Source organism: Papio anubis, chromosome 12 (genome assembly GCF_008728515.1).
Source record: "Papio anubis isolate 15944 chromosome 12, Panubis1.0, whole genome shotgun sequence".
In the NCBI taxonomy this organism is placed as follows: Eukaryota; Metazoa; Chordata; class Mammalia; order Primates; family Cercopithecidae; genus Papio; species Papio anubis.
In genome coordinates this window covers 26124800-26145448 of record NC_044987.1, presented here as the reverse complement: position 1 = coordinate 26145448, position 20649 = coordinate 26124800, and the positions used below count along the sequence as shown (strand labels likewise).

Below are 20649 nucleotides of genomic sequence, written 5' to 3'. Positions count from 1 at the left end.
CCAGCCCTTAGTCTTCCCCTTCAATCTTTATGTATCAGAAAGGAAGAGAATGGCCCAGGGAGTTCCAACTTAGGCCCAAGGTCCAGCCCAGAAACCTGTAGGTTACCTAAGCAAGGAGCTTAATTTGGTAGCTAAAGGATGGCCAGTCTGCCTCCGGGCAGTCACAGCACTAACCTTGTCAGTACCAGAGGCCACTAAGGTAACCATGGGGTACAACGTAACCATTTATACCCCACATAACATGGCAGGACTGCTGTCTTCTAAGGGGAGGCTCTGGGTAGAGGACAATCGTCTCCTCAAATATTAAGCAGTGCTATTAGAGAGATCTGCAGCCCAGTTAAGAACCTGTCCCTCCCTAAACCCAGCAACTTTCCTCCCAGAGAAAGCTGGGGAGCTTGAACATGACTGCGAACAGATAGTAGGGGAAACCTATGTGGCCAGAGAGGACCTCGAAGAAACTCCCTTAGAGAACCCAGACTGGATTCTCTTCACAGATGGAAGTTCTTTTGTGGAATAAGGGATCAATAAAGCAGGATATGCAATAGTCACCCTAAATGATATTATTGACAGCATGCCTCTCTCCTCAGACACAAGTGATCAACTAGCTGAGGTAACTGCCCTCACGAGGGTGAATTAAGCAAACGGAAAGCAGTTAACATTTATACTCATACTGCGTATACTTTCCTAGTCCTCCCTGCCCATGCCACTATCTGGAAAGAAAGGGACTTCCTCACAGCTAATAGGTCTCTCATACCACCAGGAAATTAAGAGATCATTATCCTCAGTTTTCCTTCCATGGGAAGTGGTAATAATACATTGTAAAGGCCACTAAAAGCGAACAGATGAAATAGCTGAGGAACTAAGTTGGCAGACCAAGCAGCTAAATTGGCAGCAAGAGAGCCCCAGATTTCTGATCCACTTGAGGCCCCTCTGATCTGGGAGGGCTCCAAGAGAAATAAAACCTCAATATTCTCCTGCAGAAATAGAATGGGCCACCTCTCAGGGACACACCTTTTGGCCTTCGGGATGGCTAAAATCAGAGGACAGCAAACTTTATATACCAGCTACCGGCCAGGTAGTTCTTAAAAGTTCTTAAAATCCTTCAGCAAGCCCTCCACCTAGGTAAGCATAAAACCTATCAATTGGCCCAAATGTTTTCAGGTAAAAATCTGCTAAAAATGGTCAAACCGGTCACTAATGCTTGTGAGACTTGCCTTAGAAGTATTAGAAATACTTGTTAGTATTAGAAGTAATCCCCTCAAGCAACATCTTCTCCCTTCCGGAACCCAAATAATGGGAGGTTACCCAGGGGAAGACTGGCAGACAGATTTCACCTCATGCGGAAGACAAGAGGCATCCAATACCTCCTAGTGTGGGTAGATATCTTCACTAACTGAGTAGAAGCATTTCCATGTTGGACAGAGAAAGCTTCTGAGGTGATAAAAGTACTAATTAATGATGTAATTCCTTGCTTTAGACTTCCTAAACACCTCCAGAGTAATAATGGCCCTTCCGTCAAGGCAGCTGTCACCCAGGGGGTCGCAAAGGCAGTAGGCATACAATACTATCTTCATTGTGCTTGGAGACCACAATCTTCAGGAAAGGTAGAAAAGACAAATGACATTATCAAAAGTTACCACAGAAAACTGTCTTGAGAGACTCATCTGCCCTGGATTACTCTTCTTCCCATAGCCCTACTACATGTTAGAAACACCCCTACAAAGCTGGGTTTAATTCCCTTCGAAATAATATACAGATGACCTTTTCTCACCAATGATTTCTTGCTAGACCAAGAAACCTCTGATTAGATTACATGTATAACATCTTTGGCCCACTTCCAACAGGAACTGAAACAACTGTCAGAAGCCCAATTCTGGGAACTAGGGCCATCTCTATTCAACCCAGGGGGCACAGTACTGGGTAAAGACACTTCCTATCCTCTCTCCCTCTCTAGGTCCGCACTGGGAGAGACCTTATACCATACTCCTTTCTACTCCTACGCCAGTAAACATCACCGGAAAAGATTCTTAGATTCATTATATATATATTCATTATATATATACATCTATATGTATCTTAGATTCGTATACGTATATATATACACATAGATTCATATAATGAATCTATGTGTATATATACACGTATATATGTGTGTGTATATATACATTAGATTCATTATATATATTCATTATATGAGTAAAGGTCTAGGAAAACTGACGGAATTACCTCTGTTGACCTGGAACAGTACCCGAAGTACCACTGTGAAAAAAATCAGAGACCTCAAGCTAAATATGACAAAAGGTTAAGTGTCATTAACCTATCATGGACATCCTCTTTATAGTCTCTCCTATGCTTGCTCTTCTCACCCTAGTTCTGTTCCCCACAAGGCATCTTTGCCAAGGATCCCTTAATCCTGAACTCCCAAGGGATTATATACTCCCCTAAAAAGTTATTTTTCTTCTAAAGTTTAACTGCCCCCATACAAGATTTAATTTCTTTCACCAGGGTGAAACAGCCCTTGTCATAACATTGTTTCAGCATGTTTAGTCTATTTTGCTCCTTATTTCTGTTATTTTGGGACTACATTTCTCTCTTCCAGCTCCTTTTTGTATAATATACTATTTGGTCCATATATATTTAACCTCCTTGTAAAATTTGTTTCTTCTCAATTAGAGATCATCAAACTCCATATGGTCGTGCCAATGGAGCCTCAGACGATGGCTCCCTTTTACTAGGAACTCTTAGATAGGCCTCTGAGAGAGATTGGACTGCCATTTTTGCAAAACGGCACCCCTGTCAACAGAAAGCAGCAATTGTGGTCATTGTCCTTATCCTAATGGCAGTTAGACATATTCTTCAGAGGGAGGATTGATAGCAGCAAGAGACAAATTCCCAGGCAGACAGGGGCAGGTACATGGTGAAACCCAAAACTCAAGTCAAAGACAGCCTGAAACCTGAAAACTGGATGCCAGTTCCAGGCAGAGTCCACAACTAGAATGAGAACTTCCTTGATGCCTAAGGCCAATCCAATTATGCTTTTTCCAGGCCTGACCATAGACCATTCAACATGCACTCCCACATTCTGAGCCCATAAAAATGCCAGACTCAGCCACATGTGGGGGCTACCTACCTCTGGGCCCCCTATCACACAGAGGGTTATCCACTTTGGGTCCCCTCTCATGTTGAGAGCTGTTCTGTTGCTCAACAAAAACCGTTTTCCACTTTGCTCAGTCTCTCATGTCTGTGTAACCTCATTCTTCTTGGACGTGGGACAAGACCCTGGAACCTGCCTGTGGGAAAGGGGCTGTAACACTGTAGCCCTCCCTGCCTTTGCCAGGACTGGACAGCCGCCCCACATGACAGGAAGCAGTGGCAGGGTCAAGCAGGCCCAGGAGCCACAAGCCAGAGCAGGGCAGTGGGACTGAACGAGCTGTAACACAAATGAGCTGAAACATAGCCCCCTATCATTCGCTGCCTTGTGGATGGCACGAAGGAGACAGAGTTGTAACAGTCCTTTGATCTGAGGAATGGAAACAAATCCAGAATGATGAAAAGTGAACAGAGCCTGAGAAACCTAAGGGACACCATCAAGTGTACCAACATAAGCATAATGGAAATCCTAGAACGATAGAAATGCCAGAAAGAATATTTGAAGAATTTCCAAAAATGCGCAAATTTGAGAAAAAACTTAATCTACACATGAAGGTAGCTCAACAGTCTCCAAGTAGGATAAACTAAGTGATCCATACCTAGACCATAATAAAACTAAAAATATGAAGACAAACAAAATCGTGAAAGCAGCGAGAAACAACTCAACACATAACAAGGGTTTCTAAGACTCACAGCTGATTTCTCATCAGAAACCAGAAGTAGTGAGATGATATTCAAAGACCTGATGTTTACTTTGATTGTTGAAGATAAAAGATAAAAAACTGATAGCAAAAAAAGGTCAACCAAGAATTTTTTTTTCTTTTTGAGACAGGGTCTCTGTTGCCCAGGCTGAAGAGCAGTGGCACCATTATAGCTCACTGTAGCTTTGAATGCTGGGGCTCAAGCGATACTCCCACCTCAGTCTCCCAGGTAGCTGGGATAACAGGAACTCACAACTATGCCTGGCTAATTAAGAGAAAAAATTTTTTAATAGAGATGGTGTCTCACTGTATGTTGCCTAGGTAGGTCTTGAACTCCTAGCCTCAAGCAATCCTCCCAACTTGGCCCCCACAAAGTGCTAGGATTACAGGAGTAAGCCACCACATCCAGCCTCAAGGAAGAATTTTATATCTAGCAAGACTCCAAATTAAAATTTAAAAATTATATGTTATCAGATAAACAACTAAGAGAATTAGTTGCTAGCAGATTTTCCCTGTAAGAAATACTAAAGGGGGACTCCTTCAGGCTAAAATGAGATGATATTGGAGAGTAACTTGATAACAACATAATATAAAGCAGTATAGGCTAGGTGCAGTGGCTCATGCCTGTAATCCCAGCACTTTGGGAAGTTCAGGCGGGTGGATCACTTGAGGCCAGGAGTTTGAGGCCAACATAGCAAAATCCCATCTCTACTAAAAATACAAAAAAATTAGCCAGGCGTGGTGGGACTCGCCTGTAATCTCAGCTACTTGGGAAGCTGAGGCATGAGAACCTCTTGAACTGGGGAGGCAGAGGCTGCAGTGAGGCGAGATCATGCCACTGCATTCCAGTCTGGGCGACAGAGTGAGACTGTCTCAAAAATAAATACATACATAAATAAAAATAAAAGAGTATAAGCATTTGTTGTATGTAAACTTTCTTCCCCATCTCTGCTTAAAAAGATAACTGTACACAACAATATGGGCATACAATGTATGAAGGTGTAATTTATATGACCTTAAAAACATGATCCAACTATATGCTGTTGTTACAGGATCCTTCGGGTGTCGCTTTTCCAGTTTGAAACTTCTGCGGCTGGTGGTGCCTTTGCCTGAGTTTTGCTAGGGTCTGCTGGGCTTGTTCCACTCACTTGGCCCAACAGGCTGTGTTCGGCTCATGCTACTGGGCCTAATCCCATGCCTGCTAGGGGTGAGCCAGGCATGAAGCAGTGAGGGGGTGTATGAGTGAGCGTGGGGTCCAGCCACTGAGCATAGCCAGGCATGCTGGATACAGTGGGCGGGCACATCCAGGCAATAGCTCCCTGTGAGGTTGCATCTGGATCAGGCACACCACTGTGGCTTCCACTGTGGGCACTGGGGAACGTAGTGGCACCCTGAAGCTTGGAGACATCAGGAACCCCAGAGCCCCAAAGAGGGTGTCACAGCCCGGGTTTGGGGAGCTCTTAGGTCTGGGCTCCCCAAAGGGCCTCAGCTCTTCTTTCCTTCTCATTGTCTGCAATGTGGTGAGCGAGGGGGCATGTTTCAGCCCTGTTTGTTTTACAGATCTTTCAGTCCCGTCTTTCAGTGGGTCCCACATTATTATCCTGCGTCCAGAAAGAATGAGGTTCACAGTCAACTGGAAGGTGAGCAAGGCAGACAGGAGCTTCACTGAGTGACAGAACAGTCCTCAGGAGACCCACAGTGGTTAGCTCCTTTCCGTAGGCAGGTCATCCCCATGAGTATCCAGCTCTCAGTGGAGAGGATACCCACAGTGGGAAGCTCCTTTCCGCAGTGCCTTTCTGTATAGGCAGGTCATCCTGATGAGTGTCCAGCTCTCAACAGAGAGGAGACCCACAGTGGGAAGCTCCTTTCTGCAGGCAGGTCATCCTGACGAGTGTCCAGCTCTCAACAGAGAGGAGACCCGCAGTGGGAAGCTCTTTTCTGCAGGCAGGTCATCCTGACGAGTGTCTAACCCTCAGTGGAGAAGAGACCTGCAGTGGGTAGCTCCTTTCTGCAGGCAGGTTGTCCCAATAAGTGACCAGTTCTCAGTGGAGAGGAGACGCATAGTGAGTAGTTCCTTCTCACAGCTGGTAGTCCCAACATCTCTGTGAGTCTGGTTGAGTCGGGGGTTTTTACAGGCCTCATATGGAAGGAAGTATGTGCTGATGGGTCCATGGGCAGCCACGGGTGGGCCCAGAAAAAGCACCATAAATTCTCACTCTGGGCATTGGATCTGCAGTCTGGCCTCCAGGCTTTAGATGTTTCTGGCTTGAAGGTGTAGCTTCACCGGGGACCCACCCCTTTCCACCTAGATGACCATCTGCCTTCTGCCACCATCAACCTGACATCTAAGGTGCTCACAGTGCTTAGGCTGTTCATGCCAAGGGGCAGGTCCATGCCGAGCTGCCTTCAGCCTCACCCTCGGCCTCCCTCACATGCTCATCAGAGCTGAAAGTACAGAGGGGGACCAAGGCAGCATGAGGCTGGTGTGTTGGTGCTGTCCCTAGTGTGCACACACCCGGCCAGGTCCTGACAGCAGCAGGCTCAGCCTCAACTTTACTCTGAAATCGGAGTGGACACTGGGAGCGGGGAGAGGCCAGGCAGTGGGAGTAGGCACTTCCAAGCCTGCGGGGAAAGGGGGGCTTCCTGGGCCCCCGAGAGTGCAGGGATGCCTGCTCCACAGCTGCAGCTGCACCTGGGAGGGCAGGGCTCCTGCCTATCCAACCTGGAAGGGGACAGGGCACCCATCTGTTTCCAGCTCCCGCTGCCGTGTGGAGCACACAGCCCTGGCCACACCTCCAGCGCTGCAGCCGGCGTCTTGGCACCAGCTGCTCCAGACTGATTCAAAGACACAAACAGGGTGAAAGTAAAAGGATAGTAAAGATTACTGGATTATACCATCCAGTAATCAAGTAAGACTTAAAGTTGTTATATTAATACAAGTTGAGTATCCCTTATCTGAAATGCTTGGGACCAGAAGTGTTTCAGATTTTGGAACATTTGCATTATACTTAAGTTGAGCACTGATAATCTGAAAATCTGAAATGCTCCAATGAACATTTCCTTTGAGGGTCATGTTGGTATTCAAACAGTTTTGGTTTTGAAGCATTTTGAATTTTTGAATTAGGGATACTCAACATGTATCAAAGTAGATATTAAGACAAATATTGTTACTAGAGACAAAGATAACGACAAAAAAGGTCAATCCACAAAAAGATAACAATGGCTGAGGCGGCAGAATCGCTTCAGCCTCGGAGTTCAAGACTATCCTGGGAAACCTAGTGAGAACCCACGTCTATGGTTTTTAAAAATCAGCTGGACTTGGTGGTGTGCACCTGTAGTTCCAGCTGCTCTAGAGGTGGAGGTGGGAGGACAGCTTAAGCCCAGGAGGTCAAGGCTGCAGTGAGCCATGACTGCACCACTGTACTCCAGCCTGGGCAACCGGGTGAGACCCTGTCTTCAAAAAAAAAAAAAAAAAAAAAAAAGAGAAATAACACTTACAAACACAAATACACCTAACTGAGCCCAAAGTATGAAGCAAACTCATGGACGGGAAGGGAGAAACAGATAATTCAACAATAAAAGTTGAAGGTTTCTATACCACACTTTCAGTAATACATAGAACAACTAGGCAGAAGATTAATAAACAGAAAATTTAAACTGTAAAGCAACTAGACCTACCAGATATCTATAGAACACTCCAGTAAAAAACAGCATAATACGTATTTTTCTCAACTGTAAATGGAACATTTTCCAGGGCCAACCATATATTAGGATATGAAATAAGTGTCAATAAATTTATGAGATGCAACTAAAGCAGTGCACACTGGAAAATTTACAGCTATAAACACTTGTGTTTAAAAAAGAGATGCCAAGTACGGTGGCTCACGTCTGTAATCCCAGCACTTTGGGAGGCTGAGGCAGGAAGATCACCTGAGATCAGGAGGTTCGAGACCAGCCTGGACAACATGGTAAACTCCGTCTCTACTAACAATATAAAAAATTAACTAGGTGTGGTGGCAGGCGCCTGTAATCCCAGATACTCAGGAGACTGAGGCAGGAGAACTGGGTGATCCTGAGAGGTAGAGGCTGCAGTGAGCTGAGACCGTGCCACTGCACTCCAGCCTGGGTGACAGGGCAAGACTCCATGTCAAAAATAAATAAAATAAATAAATAAAATATAAGCCAAGCATGGTGGCATACACCTATAATCCAAGCTATTTGGCAGGCTGAGGCAGGAGGGTACCATGAGGTGAGGAGTTCAAGAGCCTGTGTCTAAAAAAGTCTCTTTAAATTAGGTAGGTGTGCTGGCATATGCCTATAGTCCCAGTAGTTCAGTTCAAGGTTGTAGTGAACTATGATCGTGCCACTGCATTATAGCACAGCGACAGACTGAGATCTTGTCTCAAAACAAACAAAAATTTTAAAATTTAAAATCAATAACCACATTGGGCCAGGCGCGGTGGCTCACGCCTGTAATCCCAGCACTTTGGGAGGCCAAGGCAGGTGGATCACGAGGTCAGGAGATCGAGATCATCCGGGCTAACACGGTGAAACCCTGTTTCTACTAAAAATACAAAAAATTAGCTGGGTGTGGTGGCAGGCGCCTGTAGTGCCAGGTACTCGGGAGGCTGAGGCAGGAGAATGGCATGAACCTGGGAGGTGGAGCTTGCAGTGAGCGGAGATCACGCCACTGTACTCCAGCCTGGGTGACAAAGTGAGACTCCATCTCAAAAAAAAAAAAAAAAAAAAAATTCAATAACTGCATCATCTACCTTAAGAAACTAGAAAAAGAGCAAAGCAGAAGGAAATAAGCAGAGTATAAATAAATGAAACAAATAAAAATAGAGAAAAATGAATAAAAACAAAAGCTAGTTCTCTGAAAAGGTCAACAATGTTGACAATTCTGTAGCTAGACCAACCAAAAAAAAAAGAGAATACTCAAATTATACTAGATCAGAAAAGTAAGACGGGATATTACTATCAGTATTATAGAAATAAATGGGAATGTAAAGGAATAGTGTAAACAGTTGTTATCTCAACAATTTAGAGAATCTAAAAGAAATGGGTAATTCTTAGAAAGACCCTCATCTAGTTTAGATGTTGCTCCTGCTAAATCTCACCTTGAATTGTAATCCCCAATGTTGGAGGTGGAGCCTGGTGGGAGGTGTTTTGGTCACAGGGGCAGATTCCTCATGCCTTGGTGCTATCCTTGAGATAGTGAGTTCTCACAAGACCTGGTCATTTAAAAGTGTGTGACACCTCTTTCTCTCTTGCTCTCACTCTTGCCATGTGAGAGGCCAGCTTCTCCCTTCACCTTCTGCCATGACTGTTAAGCTTCCCAAGGCCTCCAGAAGGCAAGCAGATGCCAGCACCATGCTTTCTGCAAAACCTAAAGAACTGTGAGCCAATTAAATCTCTTTTCTTTATAAGTTACCCACTCTCAGGTATTTCTTCATAGAAACACAAGAACAGACTAATAGACCCAAACTATGAGGACTCAAGAAACAGAAAATCTGAATAGATCTATGACAAGTACAGAAACGGAATTTGTAATAAAGAAACTTCTCACAAGGAAAAGCCCAGCTGGGATCAAATGCCCTCACTGGTGAATTCTACAAAACACAGAATGAAACACCAATCCTTTACAAACTCTTTTTGAAATAGTAGGAGAGGACTTCTCAACTCATTCTTTTAGACCAATATTACTGATACCAAAACCAGAGAAAGACATCACAAAACTACAAGCCGATATTCCTTATGAAAGTGGACACAGGGGCCAGGGTCAGTGGCTCATGCCTATAATCCCAGCACTTTGGGAGGCCAAGGCAGGCGGATCACGAGATCAGGAGATCGAGACTATCCTGGCCAACATGGTGAAAACCCATCTCTACTACAAATACAAAAATTAGCTGGGTCTGGTGGGGTGTGCCTGTAATCCCAACTACTTGGGAGGCTGGGACAGGAGAATTGCTTGAACCAGGGAGTCAGAGGTTGCAGTGAGCCGAGATCACGCCACTGCATTCCAGCTTGGCAACAGAGCAAGACTGTCTAAAAAAAAACAACACACACACACAAAGTGAACATAAAAGTCCTCAACAGGGTGGGCACAGTGGCTCTCACCTGTAATCCCAGCACTGTGGGAGGCCAAGGCAGGAGGACTGCTTGAGCTCGGGAGTTCCAGACCAGCCTGGGCACCATGGCAAAACACCATCTCTACAAAAAATACAAAAGTCAGCTGGGCATGGTGGTATGCACCTGTGGTCCCAGCTACTCAGGAGGCTGAAATGGGAGGATCACTTAAGCCTGGGAAGTAAAGGCTGCAGTGAGCCGTGATTGTGCCACTGCACTCCAGAATAGGTGACAGAGTGAGACCCTGTCTCCAGGAAAAAAAAAAATCCTTAACAAAACACTAGCAATTCAAATCCAGCAACATATGAAAACAGTGATGCACCATGACCAAGTGGGATTTAATGCAGTAATGCAAGGTTGGTTGAATAAATCAGTGTAATATACTATATTCACAGTGTAAAACACAAAAGTCACATTATCATGGAAAAAGAGCAACTGAACAAAATCCAGCCAATCTGGACAATATAGTGAGACACCCATCTCTACAAAAAATTAAAAATTTAGCTGGGCATGGTGGCACACGCCTATAGTTCCAGTTACTTGGGAGGGTGAGATAGAAGGATAGTTTTAGCCTGGGAGGCTGAGGCTGCAGTGGACCATAATCATGCCACTGTAGTCCAGCCTGGATGATAGAGTAAGAACCTGTTTCAAAAGCAAAACAAAACAAAACACTACCAAAGAAACCAAAAAAGACAAATTCCAACACCCTTTCATGATAAAAACACTAGAAATAAAAGGAAATTTCCTCAACCTGATAGAGGTATCTTTGAAAAAAAAAAAAAAAAAAAAAGCCAAGTAACATCATCTTCAGTGGTTTAAAATTCAAAGCTTTCCCCATAAGATCAGGGAAAAGGTAAGAATGTCTGTTCTTGTCATTTCTATTCAACATCGCATATATCCTCTAGCCAGGGCAATTAGGAAAAAACTTGAAATAAAAAGCATCCAGGATGGGTGCAGTGGCTCACACTTGTAATTCCAGCAATTTGGGAGGCCAAGGTGGGCAGATTACCTGAGGTCAGGAGTTCCGGACCAGACTGCCCAACATGGTGAAACCCCGTCTCTACTAAAAATATAAAAATTAACCAGCGTGGTGTCGCATGCCTGTAATGCCAACTACTCAGGAGGCAGAAGCAGGAGAATCGCTTGAATCTGGGAGGCAGAGGTTGCAGCGAGCTGAGACAGTGCCACTCCACTCCAGCCTGGGCAACAGAGCAAGACTCCATCTCAAAAAAAAAAAAAAAAAAAAAAGAGCATCCAGATTGGAAAAGAAAGCCAGATTACCTCTATTTGTAGATGACATGTCTTATATAGAAAATCCTAGGGAAGCCATAAAAAAAACTATTAGAGGCTGGGCACCATGGCTTGTGCCTATAATCCCAGCACTTTGGGAGGCCAAGGCAGGCAGATTGCCTGAGGTCAGGAGTTCAAGACCAGTCTGGGCAACATGGTGAAACCCCGTCTCTACTAAAAATACAAAAAAATGAGTCGGGTATGGTGTCGTCCACCTTAATCCCAGCTACTACAGAGGCTGAGGCAGGGGAATCACTTTAACCAGAGAGATGGAGGTTGCAATGACCCGAGATGGTGCCACCTCACTCCAGTCTGGGCAAAAGAGCGAGACTCTGTTTCAAAAAAGAGAAGAAACCTCCCTAGGCCAGGCATGGTGGCTCATGCCTGTAATCCAGCACTTTGGGAGCCCGAGGCCGGCAAATCACCTGAGGTCGGGAGTTCAAGACCAGCCTGACCAACACGGAGAAACCCTGGCTCTACTAAAAATACAAAATTAGCTGGGCAAGGTGACGCATGCCTGTAATCCCAGCTACTCTGGAGGCCGAGGCAGGAGAATCACTTGAACCCGGGAAGCAGAGGTTGTGGTGAGTCGAGATTGAGCCATTACACTCCAGCCTGGGCAACAAGAGCTAAACTCTGTCTCAAAAACAAAACAAAACAAAACAAAAACTATTAGAGCTAATAAATGACTTCAACAAGGTTGCAGAACACACAATGAATATATAAAAGTCAATCAATCGCAATGAACAACCAAAAATTAAGAGTGCAATGCTAGCTACAATAGCATCAAAAGAAATAAAATACTTAGGAATAAGTTTAACAAAAGTAAAGGACTTGCATACTAAAAACTGGAAAACATCAATGGAGGAATGTAAAGACCTACATCCATGCAAAGACCTACTGTGTTCATGGACCGAAAGGTTCAATACTGTTAAAAATTCAATACTCCCAAAATTCACCTATACATTCACCACAATTCCTATAATAATCTCAACTGCCTTTTGTGCAGAAATTGACAAACTGATCCTAAAACTCATAAGGTAATACAAGGGGGCTGGAATAGCCAAAATAATTCTTGAAAATGAAGAAAAAGTTGAAGCACTTACACTTATCAATTTCAAAACTTACTATAAAGCTACAGTAATCAAGACGATATACTGGCATGAGGTTAAGACACATAAATTAGTGGAACAAAATAAAAAATCCAGACCTTTCTTTTCTTATTTATCTAGTCAATTCTGAAGCATAGAATCTAAACATTTATGGTCAGTTTATTTTTTTTCACAGACGGAGTCTTACTCTGTCACCCAGGCTGGAGCAGAGTGGCACAATCATAGCTCACTATAATCTTGAACTCCTGGGTTGATCCTCCCACTTCAGCCGCCCCAGTAGCTAGGACTAGAGGCATGTACCACCAAACAAATGCCCAGCTAATTACTTATTTATTGGTAGAGATGGGGTGTCTCAGTATGCTGCCCAGGCTGGTCTCGCTCTCCTGGCTTCCAGCAATTCTCCTGCCTTGGCCTCCCAAGCGTTGGGATTACAGGGTGAGCCATTACACCTGGCCTGCATTCTACATAACAGTGTCCATTAATGAATGGACAAACAAAATATGGCATATTCATATAATGAAATATTCAGCTATAAAAAGCTACAACATGGAATAATGCTGAAAACATTATGCTATGTGAAAGTCAGACACAAAAAGCCAAACATTCTATTTTATTAATGTGCAATGTCCAGGCAAGGCAAATGTATAGATACAGAAAGTAGATTTGTGGTTGGCAGAGGACAGGGGAAGGGGGAATTGGAAGTGACCTAACAGTATAAGGATTCTCTTTGGAGTGATGGAAATATTGAAATAAGTGGTGATATCTGCACATTATGAATCCACAAATATCCTGGATTTTTATACCCTGAAAACCAACCAATTTTATATTTTGTAGTATGTGCATTGTATCTCGATGAAAAAAATATGATTCCAATTCTTTTTTTTAGTTGGAGTCCTGCTCTTGTCACCCACGCTGGAGCACAATGGTGCGATCCTGGCTCACTGCAACCTCTGCCTCCCAGGTTCAAGTGATTCTCCTGCCTCAGCCTCCCAAGTAGCTGGGATTACAGACGCCTGCCACCATGCCTGGCTAATTTTTATATTTTTAGTAGAGACAGGGTTTTGCCATGTTGGCCAGGCTGGTCTGGAACTCCTGACCTTAGGTGATTTGCCTGCCTAGGCCTCCCAAAGTGCTGGGATTACATGCGTGAACCACTGCACCCAGCCTATGATTCCAAATTTTTAACGTATCGTATGAGGTTCTACTTGCTTCATACCCTACTTTCCTCTTCAGCCTATGTTTTGCCATTCTATTGCTTCCAGCCAAACTGGTCTTTCAGTCCCACAGATATACCATTGACTGTGTTTCAAGGCCACTGTATATTCTATTTCCTTTGCTTGGGCAGCTAATCTTTTCTCAGCCTAGCTATCTTCAACTCATTCTTCACAGTTTAGTAAAATTACTCCCTATTCCCCACTACTAAATATTCCCTTACAGGTATTACTTAATATTTATAAGTATTCCCTTACACTTTCCTTTGAAGTACACTTATCTCAGTGCTGGCATAATTGTCAATAAGTATTTGTTAGCTACTAAAACTGTAAGTGGGAACTAAATGATAGGAACGCATGTGCACATAGAGGGAAGAACACACACTGGGGCCTACTGGATGGTGAAGGGTGGGAGGCAGAGGATCAGGAAAAATAACTCATGGGTTCTAGGTTTAACACCTGGGTGATGAAATAACACGTACAACAAACCCCTATGACATAAGTTTACCTATATAACAAACTTGCACATGTACCCCTGAACTTAAAAGATAAAAAAAGAAATTATTTCTAAGATCTCTTCCAACTTTATAAGGTTCTACTCTCTTCACCTGGAACTGTATCTTTAACCAGGTCCAACAGGTGAAAAAACTAATAAGATGGCCTACGAAGTCATTCTACACCAAGGTTTTAAAAAGGAAAGGGCAAGAATATGGTCATCTCATTACAGGCAATGCCCTAGCTGTGATTTGGGAATCAACTCACCACTCTCTACTTGTAGTGGATGAATTTGTTTTCCAACCTCTTGCTAGTAAGAAGAAACAAACAAATATACACATTAAAACCCGACGGCATTGTGTTTTGGAGAAAACATTTGGATATCTGAAGAAAGCTTTATCTCAGATAACGTGACTTCAATCTTTCTGTCATTGAACATCAACCCACAGATGTGAAATTAATTAGATCAAAGATACACTGCAACGTTTTCTTCCCTTTTTGTGAAAACTACAGCTGGCTGAAAAGTAATTTTTATGATGGCTGGCTTTCTGACAATTATAATATTTGGAATAGGTGAGTTAGCTGTTACTAGCTTTTTGTAAACACAAAAATTTAAAACATCTATGAACTATTAGAATCACCTTGAAATTAGGACAGTTGGAGCTTTTTCCTCATATGCTTCAAGATTTAAATTGAAGATCTCAAATATACTTCCCTTTCGTGGTGGAGTTTCAAGTACTTATCACCCTAGATGCATTCAGTCACTTGGGGACTTCTGATAGATGGTGGTATTAAAATATACTATAGATTTGCAGTAGATTTGTATCTACCTTAAAGTAGATTTGCTGTCCCTTAGACCACGCATTCTCAAAAGGAGTGATACTGCCCTAAGAGGGTGAAAATTGGTTCTGGGACAGGGAGCAATGAAGAAAATCTCCCTCCCTCTTTTTATGCATAATCACAGATATACACGATATATAAACATATACAATATATTCATGACACTAAAACATTAAAATTTCATGTGGGGAGGAGGGTCAGGGGAAAAAAAAAAGCCTAAGAAGGTTCCTTAAAGCTGTGTAATGAAATAAACGTTGAGAAACAATGCCCTAGACAGAATACAGCGATACAGTTAACTTTTTTCAGAAAAATACTGTCATTTGTGCTAGCGTAACCTGGAAAGGAATCATCACAGATAATTCATGGCATTTCATAAAACATTATACCTCTGTATAGCACACACGAGATGAGACTGTTAAAGGATAGATTACTTCTATAATAAGTGTTTTAAGTTATAATGCATCTCAAAATAGTAACATCTAGGATACATTATCTTCTGCTCTTAAAAATATACTCAACTTTGGCAATCTTTAGTTCTCATTTTAGATTAGACTTGATGTATTCTGGTTTAGCTGTGTCCCAAAAGTTCCAAAATAATGTAGTACATAGTTGACTACTCTCACGTTCATTGATCATCATATACCAAGTCCTCAAATACCATCATTTTGTTCAATGTTTTTGTTATATTGCTGATGAGGGAAAAAAATCAATTTCTGGCCGAGGACACTGTTATATATGGAGTTTACACATTTTCCCCATGCCTGCATGGGTTTTCTCCAGGTACACCAGTTTCTTCCCACACTCCAAAGATGTGTATGTTGTTAACTGGTGTGTCTAAATTATTACAGTGTGAGCATGAGTGAATGTATGTGGGTGTGGGAGTGGTCCCTTCAACAGAATGACATCCTGCCCAGGGTTAGTTCCTGTCTTGCACCCTAAGCTGCTGGGATAGGCTCTAGCTACCTGCAACCTTGAACTGGACTAATTGGGTAAGTAATTATCTTGTTTTTATTAATCCTTCTTAAATGTATGTATAGCTTACATTTATTTCAATGTTTAATATTAGAAGTGTTTTGGACTTTATTTACAAGTGTGGTGATATTTTTGTGACCAAAAATATGCTGAAGAAATTCTTGTATGTATCAGTTAGCCTATGGTAAAATTAGTTAGATTATATATCATTTTGCTTAAAGTTGCAGTTTTCAAGATCCTATTGAACCTATTAAACCTATTAAATTAGGCCTTACTATATATATATATGATTAGTAACTGCCTACAAAATGTTTATTTATCATCATTAAGTATCTGACTATAACCAATCTCAGTCAGGTAACGGGAAATTTAGGCACAAATTAATTCTAAATCTCAGATGTTAGATGAGTGAAAATCCAAACATGATGAAAATACAGGCCTGGCACAGTGGCTCATGGCTGTAATCCCAGCATTTGGGAGGCCAAGGCGAGCGGATCACCTGAAGTGAGGAGTTCCAGACCAGCCTGGCCAACATGGTGAAACCGCATCTCTACTAAAAATACAAAAATTAGCTGGGCGTGGTGGTGAGCGCCTGTAATCCCAGCTACTTGGGAGGCTGAGGCAGGAGAATTACTTGAACCCGGGAGGCAGAGGTCGCAGTGAGCCGAGATCTCGCTGCTGAACTCCAGCCTGGATGACAAGAGTGAAACTCCACCTCAATAAATAAATTAATAAAACAGAAAGTACAAACTAGGCACTAATCATCTCTTATCAGTATAATACAAATGGTTATCCTATAACTAATATTAGTTATTACCGTTTTTTCCTTTTATTCCTAAAAACAACTTAAGAATAAAAGAAATGTATTTTTTTTGTGTAAACTTACTGACAAAGGTGCCTGAATAGGTAAGAAAGCATGCCTGAGCTTCTTTCTTAACATAATACGATCTTCAGCCTACTTTTATTATAAGTGGAGGTGGTAATGAGTAACTAAATAAATTGAAGGGTAAGCACAACTGAAAAAGAGAAGAAAGGATAAAATTCTAACTATATGAAGAGTATTTTTTCTTCCTACTTGTAGAGAGGGAAAGATAAAAAGAGAGGTTTAAAGCAAACAAGAGATAGTAAAGCACGCTATGTGAAAACATCTCCTTCACATATTCTACTATTTCCCTAGAAAGATTAGTAATTTAACGTTCTTTAAGCATGCAAATAATTCTTAGGAAGCCTTATGGTGCCTTTTATTACTAGATCCACAAATAACAGGGACAAGGTTTCTGTCTATAAAGTTACAACTTACTTGGAGATAAAAGATATATACACAAATAACTGTGATGCAAAGCAAAAATGGTAAGAAAATAGAGCTGATTTACTTCATGAGAAGGGAGGGGCTGGAGAAACCACTACTAAGCTTGGAAATTATGTGACGTTTGAAGGTGCAGATGAGTTCTGAAGGATGGCTGGGAATCCCAAAGAAGCTGACAGAAAGCATATATGCAAGCATATTTGGGGAACATGTCCAGTTTGGATGCAGCACAAAGTTTATGAAGGGGAAGAGTTGGAGATACAATAGAAAAGACAAAACGGGTAAGGATCATGAAAAGTTTTAGACAGCAAGGAGTACATATATTATTCAATAAACAAAGGGGAGTGTCATAATTACAGCCATACTTTTGCAAATGTTTTATTAAATATCTATGTTTTGGTGATATAAAGGTGAATAGAACCAGCAGCTCTTGACCTGTTAGGGGTGTGTCAGTTCTGGTCCTGTTCTACTTCAAATATGTTCTTGACTCTTCTGTTGCTCTCGACTCTATGACATAAAGCTTGACTCTATATAGGCAATGTTCCCCAAGCTCTTCTGTCAGCCTGCTACTGACTGGGCTCAGTAAATAGGAAGCACTGGTGGGAGGCTGGAGGGCAGGAGGAAGCAGCCACATTTTCCCCCCATTCCCTTTCTGCCTCAGTAGTCTCCTCTATGACTACCATCCCCTCATCAGGCAAGTCTTCCATGTTCCACACAGTCAACTCAGCCTCTTATCATTAGCATAGTGGCTTCCTACTGTCACTAACCACTGAGATGCCTTAGTTATAAGCTGCTGGGCGTCTTAGTTTTTCTCTCACCAGTGTAACCAATTCTCTCATTAAATCTTTCCATGTTAAATACTCAGAGTGGTTTCTATTTTTTTTAATGCATACTGTCTCATACAGAAGGTAACAAATCTATTTAAGAAAACCTTTACAGATGATAATTTTGGGGACTCCCAGAACTCCTGAAGCTTGTCCATTCATCCATGACTAAGACTACTAATAAAACAAAAAAGCAAGTTTCAAATTGGGAAGATGAAAAAGTTCCAGAAACTGATGGTAGTGATGGTTGCAGAACAATATCAATACAGTTAACACTACTGATCTGTACACTAAAAACAAAAACAACAACAACAACAAACTCATTGTTTTGGGCTTTAAGAACTATACATTTTAAAATGGTGAATTTTGTTATGTATATTTTATCAAAAAAAGTAAACACACAGCTACAATAAGGCACGATAAGGTTGTAACAGAAGTACAATGCTGTGGCAACATTTAAGAAAGTACTAACTGTACTTGCTGAATGAAGTTTCAGAGATCAGGTGTGACCTGAACCTTGAATGCAAATGTACTGGGAAGACAAAGAGAAGTAGAATACATATAAGAATATCCAAAGAAACTTCAATTCGTTTGGCACGTCTGTAGCATAAAGTAGATGTTAAGAAGTTGAGATCAAGCTGGAGAGGTAAGTAGGATCAGTTCCACAGATCACCATGAATAAACGGATAAAAACTGAACTGATGGCCCAGAGGCAATAAACAACACTTTGATGTATTCTGGCCCATACATTTTGTAAAATCCCAACAAGGCAACAAGGCCTACTTAAGTGGAGTAGTGAGATGCAAAAGTCAGAGTGCAGTATCCTGAAGGATAAAAAGTAGGTGAAGAACAGCAACTAACGGAATTCTTTGTTCTTTGAATACATTTGACTTGTGAAAGGGTGACACAGAACATCAGACAGAATGTCCTGTTTGTGTCTAATGTCTACTGGGGTCTAGAAAAGTGTTTTTGTGTGTGTGTGTGTTTAAGAGTTAAAAAACCATAATTATCTGAACACTAAGGGGAGAAAACTTACTTCTCTATGTTCAGCAATTGGCAGTGTTTGGAACACATTAAGCACCCAAAGATTTGCTGGAAAAAACATTACGAAGGGGCCAATAACAAGAGGAGCTGAAGATGGGGAGGGGGTACTGATAGAAGAATCTTGAGTAAATAATAAACCTGATATGAGAAAGATATACACGATATATATATATTTAAGATGTATAACGATAAATAACAAAAGGAAGAGCATTAGGCATGGGGAGGCTTTTTTTTGTATTGTATACTCCTGCACATTTGAAATTTTTAGTAAGAACACAATTATATCAACTTTCAGAATAAAGGATATAGTGTGAACGCTTCAGGTAGATTTGTGACAGCAGTAAATAAAATGAATTGCAAGGACAACTATCTAGGAAGCCATGACAGAAGTCCAAAAGAGAAGTAATGGCAGGCACATTGCGGGACTGGTGGCAGTGAAAATGGAATGTGAATGACAAAGATTTTTAAGGTAAGAAAACCATGGCTGGCGTTTTTCGTCCATTAAATGAAAAGCAGGAAGTCAGCAGAGTAGCCGGTTTGTGGAGAAAGAATACTCACAAATTGATGAGAATTATTTCAATTAGAAAATGATACTGCTTTCTTAGGACTTTCTTAACTAGGGATGATTCTGCCCTCCAGGGGACATACTAGCAACACCTACAGACGTTTTCCCTAATCACAACTGGATAAGGGCAGGGTGGGGAATGGGTGTCCTACTGTAATCGAAGCCAGGAATGCTGCTAAACATCCTACAATGTTTGAGCACAGGATAGCTCCCCACAATAAAGAATGATGAGGCCCAAAATGTTAACAGTACTGAGGCTGAGAAATCATGTTTAAGACTACAGTTACCGAAACTCAACTAGATTACCAAACTGCCAAAACTCAGAATTCTTAAGCAAAAGATTAACCAGATATTAACAAAACATTAGTTTAAACTTGTCATTAGTTTCTTCAAAAATGGATGGTGGAACCATTTCCGTTTAACGTTTCCTGCAAAATGTGCTTATCAAGAGCCCTGCGCAAATAACATTTTTGTGGACAGCGCTGGGCATTTAAAAGAGGCACAAGACAAATGGGTTTTCCGAACAATAAAATAATGGTAGTAATGGCTGCGAATACTACGGGAGGTTTCATCACAGATGCTTGCCATTTACTTTTAAGGACGTCGCATACGACGTCTGTAAATCACTGGCTCGGGTTTTGAGCTTTACGTGACTCTCGTCCCCTGTAGTACAATCCTCTTTATTCTTTCAAGGGACAAACAACAAAACCCGTCTCTCACACAGACAATACACCCTCACAGACAAGTGACCCACAAACCACCCCTCCTCAAATGAAGGTAAAACTAGGGCTAGAAAACATTCAACTAATTTAAGGCAATTAACCCTCTGAAATTTTTTGCTGATCAAAGGTATAGGAATTGCTGTTTTAAAATATGCAAGTGGCATTTCACACCTCTACACTGGACGACGTATTGCGTGAAGGATGGAGAAGGAAGATCACCCTTACTCCCAAATTCGTAGTTATAAGGGCGGGTAATTAAAAGGGCGCCAGGAAGGTCTACCTACAAAG

At 41.9% G+C, this 20649-nt stretch overlaps 1 protein-coding gene across 3 annotated transcripts in view; it reads right to left on the bottom strand.

The window, feature by feature from the left end:
• Positions 1–20649, bottom strand: part of LOC101020059 (protein NPAT) — a 61777-nt gene that overhangs the window by 40502 nt on the left and 626 nt on the right. The window lies entirely within an intron of this gene.